This window comes from Augochlora pura, chromosome 2 (genome assembly GCF_028453695.1).
Source record: "Augochlora pura isolate Apur16 chromosome 2, APUR_v2.2.1, whole genome shotgun sequence".
NCBI lineage: Eukaryota > Metazoa > Arthropoda > Insecta > Hymenoptera > Halictidae > Augochlora > Augochlora pura.
The window spans coordinates 7683015-7694069 of NC_135773.1; the positions used below are offsets into that span (position 1 = coordinate 7683015).

The 11055-nt window shown below is 39.4% G+C and overlaps 1 protein-coding gene across 6 annotated transcripts in view; it reads right to left on the minus strand.

The window, feature by feature from the left end:
- The window catches only part of Kek5 (leucine-rich repeat, immunoglobulin-like domain-containing kekkon 5 protein), a 653304-nt gene that overhangs the window by 284565 nt on the left and 357684 nt on the right, over positions 1–11055 (minus strand). For 2 of the 6 annotated variants that reach the window (XM_078188275.1, XM_078188266.1), the window contains exon 1: positions 4970–5235. The exons of the other annotated variants lie outside the window; for them this stretch is intronic. The gene's annotated coding sequence lies outside the window, so the exon portion shown is untranslated. Of the gene's footprint in view, positions 1–4969; positions 5236–11055 lie in introns of those variants that run through there. 6 annotated transcript variants of the gene reach the window in all.

Consider the following 11055-nt stretch of genomic DNA (forward strand, 5'->3'; position numbering starts at 1 on the left):
ATTATTTTGGGTCACCTACAAACCCATGACATAATCTACAACCCCAAAACATTTTTAAATAATCTGCGAAAGTATAACTAAATAAATAAAAAATCAAAATTTCCCTTGCCCTTCCAACTCACGTCTTATTTCATATTTTGGAAATAGTAAATAAGATCCTAATTATTAAAATTTTATTTTGAGTCACGTGCAAGCTTATGACGTCACCTACAACCCCAAAACATTTTTAAATAGTCTGCAAAAGTATAACTAAATTAATAAAAAAATCGAGATTTCCTTTGCCCTTGTAACTCGCGTCTTACTTATTATTTTAAAAATAATGATTCTAAATAAAAAAATTGTACTTTGAGTCACTTGCAAGCTTATGATGTCACCTGAAGAAGGTTATGTCAAGGGATAATTCATCCCCCAAAACCCCCACTCTCCATCTAAAAACGCCATCTCACAGAAAAACCAAAATTATTAGCTAAAAACGTTAATACAAATATCACGCGATCCGAAAGTTCCACAGGCCCGTAAAGGGTTAATCCCGCATATTTTAGGAGGTGCGCTTCGTGACCGCGCGGTCTCGGCTCAGGTGCCATTCAAAGTTCCGCGGCGGCACCGCGGCCGCAATCTAAGGAAGCCTTTAACTCGGCCCGCGTCGTTCGTGGTCCGGGGCTCTGCGGATTCCGTATTTTTCTTCGGCGAGCTTTATTTTTCCCTTATTACAGGCCGCGCCGCGCCGCGCTGGCTGGCCGTTTCACCCCGGTCCACAGTTCCTCCTTATCCGGGCGAGCATCTCCGCCGCTCCTTTGAGGCGTTCCACGAGTGCGCGGGGCTTTTGTGCCGCGTTTCGCCTGGCCGCCCGAGTTCATCGGGCGGCATTCGATGGTTTGTCATTCCTGCGATTCGCCCGTCTGCTCGCAGTCTCTATAATGCCGCCGGTGATCTCGAACGGAGCTGCGGCTAACTAACTCTTCCTTTCTCCGGCGCTCGACCGCTTTGGGATTTGTATGGGGCGGAGAGAGGGAGGGAGGTTGAGGACGCGGCTGAATTCGTGGCGAATCGTAATGGCGATTCGTGTTCGCTTGCGTGGCCTCTTTTCAGCAGAGGTTTCGGCTCGAATAGAGCGACGTTTCGACGTCTGTCACAAACTGTTTGGCGGCGTTTGTTACCACATTATTGGTAGAAACTATAGTGTTGATAGGGACAGACTAATATACATTTTTGCAACGCGTTAAAATTATTAAAATTGGGTATAAAGATGGTGATAGGTATGGAACGTCGTCAAGACGTCTTTCTTAAGATGTTAGAAAGGCGTTCAACTTGTGACGTCGTCAAAGTGTCTTATCACAGACGTTAAAAGGACATCCAATTTGAGACCTCATCAAGACATCTGAAAAACGTTTTAAAGACGTTTCTAGGACGTGTTCAGGACGTTCATAGGACATTCGAGGCGTCTTAAATATCTCGAAAAAAATTCTTGAAGATATCCTTGTGCTATCAAGACATCAACCTGTGATATCAAAGCACATATCTCGCAATGTCTTTAAAAATAAAAACCAATAGAAGAAATTCGACCTAAAGAAAATTAAAACAAGAAATCATTTTAATCATTCAAAAAAAATCGATCTCTTATTTCTCCATTTCTGTTTAAAGTTCCAAATATACGGAATATTACAACAGAGCGATATTCAAAAATTCGAACATACAGCAACTCGTGGTTAAAGCTTCAAAGATCTTACTTCACCGTAGAGAGAAGCTATCTTAAAAACTTCTTTTACGGTTGCCACGAAACTACATTTTCCAACCTCGCTAAATCTCCGGCACTATATACATCCCAGTTACTTAAAATTTTACGGTGATACTCTCTGCATAGAGTATTCTACGATATAGCTTGCGATCGTCTTCGTATGCCATATAATCGTCAATTCATATATCATATAAACCCTGGAACTACAATTTATTTCGTAGCACAGACGAGTGGATTAATATTTATTTCTTATTAATAAATTCCTACGTCTGACAGGAAATTTATATTTATTAATTTAGGTTTGTATTTAGTATATTCATTAATTTAAATTTGTGTTTATTATATTTATTATATTTAACTTTGTGTTTATTATATTTATTATATTGAAATTTGTGTTTAATATATTTATTATATTTAAATTCGTATTTATTATATTTATTACGTGGCGTCGCCATTTCTGTGTTTAAATATTAATGATATGTGACATAAAATAATACAATGCGATGCAACGCCATGCAATGTAATATAATACAATACAATATTATGCAATTTAATGAATTCAATAAAATACAATATAATACAATGCAACACAATACAATAAAATGACATAATAACGTCCACATTTAGTAGATTACGTGTTAATTCAAAGAAGAAAAAATACTTCAAAAAGAGAAAGCACAATGCTCCTCGCTGCAGCAGCTTCATCGTCCAGCATCGATACCTTTCCGATAACAAAGTAACAATAACCCGCATCGATCCGATCAGACATTGTAACATTTGACTCGCGAAAAACGTGTCGAACAAAACGTGGGAAAAGGGGTGGCCGGCTCGTGATAGCACAGGGTGGTTAAGGCTGAACAGTAGCCCCAAGTCGCCGGGGCCATCCAGCTTGGCCTTCGGCTGGAAGTTCTGGCACCCGGACGATAACAATCGGCCATTTGGATCCATAATCCTCGTGTCTCGTGCCCGTCCAAACAGTTTAACTTTAGGGAAACTTCGGGCCTCGAAACGCGCGCGTGATAAACGATCCAAGTTTCTCCTTTCATCGGCTGCCATCGGTGGCCGTTCGACGAATACTCCGGATTCCAGCACGTCGTTGACACCGACGCGGCCACCCCGCACCTCCTTCTACACCGTCCTCTCTTCGACCCTACGTGTGCAACGTAACCGTTGTCACCATCCCTCCTCTCTCTCTCTCTCTAGCATCGCAGACCTTTCCACGGTCCGCCCCGGCTCTTTGGTAAATTATTACATCGGTTCTCGGCGAACGTCGATCCGACGGCATCGATCCGACGTAGTCGACGCCGCCGCTGCTATTTCTCCGTTTCCGAACGATTGATTCCACCACTGTTTCTATCGCATCCCCGGGCATTCTTCTCTTTGTAGCGTTTCCGCGCGGGCTCTAGTTCTTCGCGAAATTGGTTTCGATCGGTCGCGGCGCGAGCCGGCGTATAAGAGAGTCAGCGAGCAAGCGGGGAAGCTAGCGAGCAAGTTAGAGCAAGAGGATGATAAAAATTGGTGCACTGTTTTTGGGAGATGGTTGTTTTTTATGAAAATTTTTATTGGATTTGTTTATGGTTGAGGAATATTGTTGAGAAGTGGGAGTCTTTTTTGTGAGCATATACTTTGTTTAATAGATATGGCAGGATAAGGTAATTGTATAATAATTATATTATTTATATTATAATAATTATTAATTATATTTATTATTATATTATTAATAATTATATTTATAATTATATTATTATTAATTATATTATAATAATTATATAGTATTGTTAATTATATGTGTTAGGTATATATTATGTATTTATTTCGATTTATTTATATTTCACTTTTCTCTCACTAATGACAATTCTAATTATAATTTATCGTTATTTACTTGAACAAATTTATGATTAACTATCTTGTTTCAGTTTGCTTGAAATCTGATTTTTAACTAAATAAATTATTGATTAATGAAGGAAGTTGCAGTGATTTCCATTTAACATTGTAAATATGAAATGTCATTCCACATGTGCATCAGACTATATTGACGTTTTTTAAAAATTATAAATTGTCAATTTATGTAATGAGATTTGTATTCAGTAGCAGTCAATCTAGCAGCTATATTAATCATTTTTAATTCATGTGAACAACTCGGAGTATAATCGTCTTACAGCTCTCTCTCCCTCTCCCTCTCTCTCTCTCTCTCTCTCTTTATCTTTCTCTCGCTTGCACTCTTGCTCAGCGAGGTGTGCATGATAAGCTTTCGATCGATCTGCTAACGACAGTGTAATATCAACTTGTCGTAGTTCACCTTTTCTCTCTCGCGTTCCGTAATTTACCGTGTACAGTAACGACAACGACTTCGCGCAAGTGATTGCAAAAGCAGCAAACATAGTTGCGTTGCAAAGCTTGAGGATCGTTAAGAATTTAATTCAAGGGTTAACTTCGGAGTATTTTGCTATAGGACATTCGAAAAATTTCACTGTTTTTCGAGATTTGCGAATGATATAACTTTGCTATTAATAATTTGCATATTACATAAAAATTTATAATTACCCGAAAATATTACTTATGGGACACTTTATTGATTTTCCAATTTTAATTTTTCCAATTTTAATTTCTCCCAAATTAGGATGAGAAATGAAAGAAATTTCCAAGTTTATTATTAAAAATTAATCAACTAAATGTCAGATTATGTCGGGTTATGTTTATTATTAAAATTAATCAGCTAAATGTCTTCTGCCTTGATCTACGATAAATCTATGATAGATCTATGATATTAAAAAAACTAGGTTAACATAACCTTGCCACCTACAATCTATATATTACGTAAAAATTTATAACTACCTGAAAATATTACTTATGCCACATTTTATAGAAATCCTCGATACCATTTTTCCAATTAATCAGCCCAATATCTCCAGCCTTGACCTACAATAGATCTACGATAAATCAACGATAGTAAAAACCTAACTTTCCACTATCAACCTATAGTAAATCCGATACCGCGTCCAAGGAAAGTAAAGGACGTCTGCCAGGAAAAGGCGTTTCGACGAATACCCGAAAACGACAGCACGACTTCCGCGGGCCTCGGCGAACACGCGCGGGCGTCCGCGAGGCCGTTGTTTGAGATGCCGGCCCACCCGTCCGCGAAAGTTAATCGATACTTCGGCGGAGAAAGATTTCGAGGGGCTTTGAAAAGCGGACTTAACTTTCGCCCGGTTGGTAATAAAGCGGCTTACTCACGTCTTCGCTCCGGGGCACATCGGCGCGCGCGCGGGTCTCGATCGCGCTGCGCGAAATTGGCAAACTTGGCTCGGGTCACCGGCGCGACTCCCCCGACGTATTTTTCCTGTTCGACGCTCTCTGCCGTGGACCAGCCACGGAATCGCAACAATTCCACGGGAACTTTCACAGGAGAACCGATATCCACCCGCTGGCCAATCCCGGCCCGCCTGACAAATAATAAAACGGACAACTACCGCGACCGTGGACACTGTACGCGCGCGATATTATTAATCGGCCGATTAGACTGGCCGATCGTCGCGTACTCGCGTTTTACCGAGAAACTCATCGGTCCGGTTTTTATCAATGATAACGCGTCCGTTAAGGCGAGACCGATAAGCATCGTTATCGCGCTACGGGTGTTACGGTAAAAGATTTAGAAATGTCTTTATGGTATGGCCGACCATCTGTCAGCTTTTCAGCAGTTCGTTCAGGGTTGTTGCGCTCTTTCTTTTTTCGAAGCGGAAAGAATCGAAAAAGTTCGAAGCGCAACGCGACGCCCGCGAACGGATTCGTCGGTGGTAGAAAAGGAGGGGTGGGGTGGGGGGAGTGGGATGGTCGTTTTCGGCTGACTGACTTTCTTCCAGAAATTCGCCGGCTTTCTGTCTGAAAGCACGAGAAAATGCGCATTGTAACAGCCGCGGTTCTGAAGTGCGCTCCGAAAGGGTGGCTCGTTACCTACCTACCTACCTACCTACTGCTACTGTTACCGCCACCCCTCTTGTGACTCCGCTGTACCGGGACCAGTTAGGCGAGCCCCGGCTGCGCTTAGGATCCACTGTTTTGATCATCGAGCTCTCTTTCTTACCCGGTGCGCCGCGGCTCTTCTGCCTCGGATGCAAACAACTGGCCGCGGAATTAAATTCGTTCTTTTTTGGTGGAAGGAGGAAGAGGATTTTCTCGAGGATAGTATGGAGAAATTGGAGGACGCTAGTTTTGATAACTGGACTGTGCGGATTTGGTGATGGGAAATTAGGAGAGGGAGGATTTTAGTGATAGAAACATTTAGGGATGGTGAATTAGTGGAGGGAGAATAGATGGAGGTTTTTGTTTGGAGATTGTTTTTTAGAATTGAATATTTATATCATTGAATATTTATACCGATAGTTATTTATGCCATTGGATATTTATACCATTAGATATTTATAATATTGGATAATTATACCATTGGATATTTTTAACAATAGTTATTTATTCCATTGGATATTTATACCAATAGTTATTTATACTATTCGATATTTATAATAATGGATAATTATACCATTGGATAGTTTTACCAATAGTTATTTGTTCCATTGGATATTTATACCAATAGTTATTTATTCCATTGGATATTTATACCAATAGTTATTTATACTATTGGATATTTATACCATTGCCTATTTATACCATTAGATATTTACACCATATTGTTTATAATAGTTGGATACTTTTTATTTTGCGTAAATATCCATATGAATTATTTATAAAAGTAATTGGTATATTTAGATGTGAAAAATTATAGAAAATGTTCATAATAATGTTCGTTCGATTTATCATGTCGATAATGAAACAATAGTCGATTTCTCCGCAACAGAATCGTGGAAGTTGAAACAAAAATTTTTCAAAACTTTTCATGAAAGCAACGCTGGAACTTTGCCGACAGAACAAGGAAGTTCGAGACAACTTTTTCACAGTTTTCCCCGGGGCCAGTCTCTGCGAAATGAAAACTCAAATGATCCTTCAAATTAAAACAGTATTAGATTTGTTATCTTTTAATCAACTATCTGGTTTCAACGAATTTACTTGCCATGACACAAATTGTATATAGATACTTGTTAGAAATTGTTAACTATTTAACTTCGAAAATTTATAATGTAGTTTATTAAATGTGTATGTTATTTATAGGTTTTGGATTGAGATTAAATTTTTAATATTCATCATTGATATTTTAATATTGAAGTCAAGATTGCTATTTATTGAATGGAAGCTTTCTGGTCAGTGTAAGAATTTATTAACAATTTACTATATAAATTGTATATAATTTATTATTTACTATTTTAAATTATATATAATTTAATTTACCATTTACTATAAATATTATATATAATTATGTACTGATTAACCCCTTGTTTATGTACGACTTATTTCACTGCTACATGAATTGACATTTCTTTGTTACTAATTAATTCCTACTAGTATACAATGTAGTTCATAGTATATAACTTACTAGTATATAGTTAACTAGCATATATAGTTTAATAAAAAAATATATATATATATACACCAAAGCAAAAAGGTATCAAAAATGTAAAATATAAAATATCAAAACCATAATTTACACATTACAGATTTAAACAAAATATCAAAAAATTCAAATATATAATGCAATTAAATAAATAAAAATATCATATCAACATATATCACACAAAATAAATCAAAAATAGAAAACAAAAAATATCAAACCCCTAACTCACCCATTTCCACATTATTTATACAAAATATCAAGAAAATAAAGCATACACAGCACAACCCCATCAGCTTCTCGCTTCTCCGCAGCACACGAGCTATCGCATTCTAAACAGTCATCGCGCCGACCGCCAAAAGCCTCGTTTTTTCGGCGCGCCGCGGTGTGTGTCGGCCACGAAATAAAACCAGCCCGTTACGGGAACGAGCGCGCCCGGCGGATGGCGGGTTAAAAAATAATGTAACACCGCCGGTGTAACATCCATTTACATAAAAATTCTCGATAACGCGGGAAACGGGCGTACGTCGTGGAACGCCTTTCCCTCCGTTTTCAGCAGCGGAACCCCCGCCGCGTAAAGCAGGGAACAGGCGTTCAACGGCGAGGCGAGCCACGGCGCGCGAGAGCCAACGTGAGCCAGCGTAGCCGAGCTAAAAAGGTAGAAAAAGGTCGCCGGGGATAAATGTATAGATATCTGCATGAAGCATCCAGCCGGTGGGTACCAGCCGTTCTGAAACTTTTATACGTACACACTGAGCGACTCGCTGTATAACTGGGCTTCTGGACTGGGGAAGAGGGAGGGAGGGAGGGGACCGAGGGGCGGAGAAGGGAGGCGAAGGGTGGCAAGGGGAGGCAGAGAGAACTTCGCTAAAATATCCGTCCACGCAAAGTGCAGAGACGTAAATTGCATCGAGCACTGCATCGGCGAAGATACGAAGCGCCGCACTCGCCCCGCCTCGCCCTGCGTCGGCCCTCGCTTCGGCCCTCGCCTCGCGAGCCCCCCGAGCAACAGGATCGATTGCGCGCCGCGTGGTAAAAGAAACTCGAAACCTCGAAGAACAAGTAGACGGTGTAACGCTGCCGTGGGGTATGGGAGGGGGGATGGGGGTGGGGGGTGGGAAGAGGACGTAGAACGAACTTGCGGTTACCGAAAGTTTGCGGTTTGCCGCGCCGATTCGACGGCCCTGGCTACGCTCTCCGTTGGACTTGCGATACGGGTCATCTCCACGGTCCAAGGAGATCCTTTATTGCTCGTTGCTCTTCCCGCTACCAAACCCCCGTTGCTCCCCGACCGACGATTAACGCCATACGTACACGTTGCGGGGGGGGGGGGGGTTCCGTCGGTTTAACCTTAAAGCAGGCTAATACCACGGGGGATGTTCTGCGAGAGAGCCTTTTTCCGCCCTCGATGCTGCACGCTTCACCGCAGAGAGCTCGTGTCATCTAATCGACGGTGGATTTAGGGGATGAAATATATTGGGAGAGGTTTTTCGAATATTTTTCCGATTTTATGGCTGTTTTCGTAAGCAGTTTTAGAGAGATCTTTGGACGGCTTTTAGAGAGTTTTAGTTTTATCTTGGGCAAAGGGAACGCGGTTTTCGTGGTAGAGCTGTGGAGATAAATTGTTTAACATTTTGTGGACGTTGTATTGTTTGAGAAATTTTTAAATATATTTATAATATAATGTAATGAGTTATAATAATGTATGTAATGTAATATACAATAGTATTGTGTAATAAAGTATATAGAGTAGTATTTAAAATATATTATAGTATAGTATAATAAAGTCCGTATAGTATATATAATACAGTATAATCTGTTACAGTATAATAATTTAGTCTAATAAAAAAGCTCTAAATAAACGAAAGTCTTAATTAAATTCTCACTTTGCAATAGCAATTTATAACTTTAATAAAGTTGTACTATACTTGGCATTACCAATTTATAACTATAATAAAATGATACTATACTTGGCATTACCAAAGCTGCTTCAACTCGTAAAACACCGTAAAAGAAGACATTAAAAATGGCCGACCAAGGGGATGCGCTATATATCATTTCTCTTGTTCTATTTCTACGCACTCCGCGGCTCTTGCACCTTGTTGACACTTTATTTACACTCGCTGGGTATTTTTAACACCGATACTCTAAAAGCAAACTGTTCTTCGAGGCGAACTCCCCCTCCGAGAAAGAGAGAGAGAGAGAGAAAGTCTAACCTTAAAATAACCGAGTTCAGAATAGATTGACTTCCGGATATGGTGAAGTTGAAGTGCCCAGGATTTTATCGCGTCTCGAAACAGCTGGGCTAAGCACATTCTACGCGATATACTAAAGAAGAACCGCCTGGGCATTTACTTTGTTTCTAGCGGGGCTTGAATTGAGCTGTTAACATTTTTAATTGATTTAGGGGTGAGAGTTGATTTTTTGATATGTTACTTTCTGTTCTGAGAAAGCTGTTATATGTTCATTGTAATTTTTTATAGGGGAGTGAAAGCAATATTTATTTAGGAACATTTTATTTATATTTCTCTAAGCAATATTTTATCTATATTTGTCTAAGCAATATTTCTTTATTTGTTATTAGGGACCATTAAAATACGATTTTCACTCATTTGTTTTTCAATGATTGAGAAACAAATATTATATTTAATATAATAACATTACTATAATATTATACAATATTTGAATATTATTTTATTAAACAACCAGATAATTCAATTTTCCCCAAAATACGAAGCAATTCTACTCGAGCCACGATCTGCCCCATAAAATATAAAGATACCCTTCTCACAGCAGAGAAATCTTTTTCCTCGCAGCCGGCTTGGAAGCCTTCAATTGTTAACGAAGTCCGCGTTTAATCGCGAGCCGTTTTAGACACCGCGTTGAAAAGACTTCTGTTACCGGAGGGGGGGAAAAGAGTGTGGAGGGACGCGCCTGCATCGCTACGTAGTAAGCATCTTACCGTAAGCAGTCGCGACGGAACAATATTCTACTTAACCGGGTAGAGGGGTGGGGAGGGTAGGAGGAGGAGGAGGGGATTTTAAACGCGCCTAACGCGATTACCGGGGAATTTAACGCTAGCGCTGATGCGGTGTTTGCCTTGGCTATACCACCGACTCCCAGGTCGTTCGCGTTCTTCGGATAAACAAGTTACAGCACCGAATTATAATATTAAATTGACTTTCGCGGCCACCTTCCTCTCCCCCCCTCTTCGTCTCTCCACCCCGCCCGGTAAAACTTTTGCAATTACTCCGGGTTTTAACACGGTCGAACGGCCACGTGACGCCCGGTTAGAAAATAACGCGTCGTAATTCGAAACAATTTTTCGACGATGTTCGAATCGTTTGCAATCTGCGAATTCGAATGTAGGCTACCAATCGGAGGAAATAGCCGATTTATAGGTTAGGGATCGGCGAAGTGTTAACTCTGAATCAATCGTCGCAAAAGAGCTGCAAATTAGAATAAATAAATATTTTTTAAAATTAGTAAATTAAAATTAAATAGGTAATAGTTGAGAAGAATATATAGCATTTTGTATAATAAATTAATAGAAAATTGTTATGTCAATCACGATCAAAGTTGTCGATAAAAAATAAGTACCGAGGACATATAATTAGCACATATAATAAGTTATTGCTGCAAATAACTCAATAAAATCTTTCGTAATATAAAAGTGCCAATAATTGAATAAAATCTTTCACAAAATAAAGGTGCCAATAATTGAATAAAATGGTTCACAAAATAAAAGTGCCAGTAATTGAATAAAATATTTCATTAAATAAAAGTAGCAATAATTGAATAAAATATTTCAACCTTAACAATG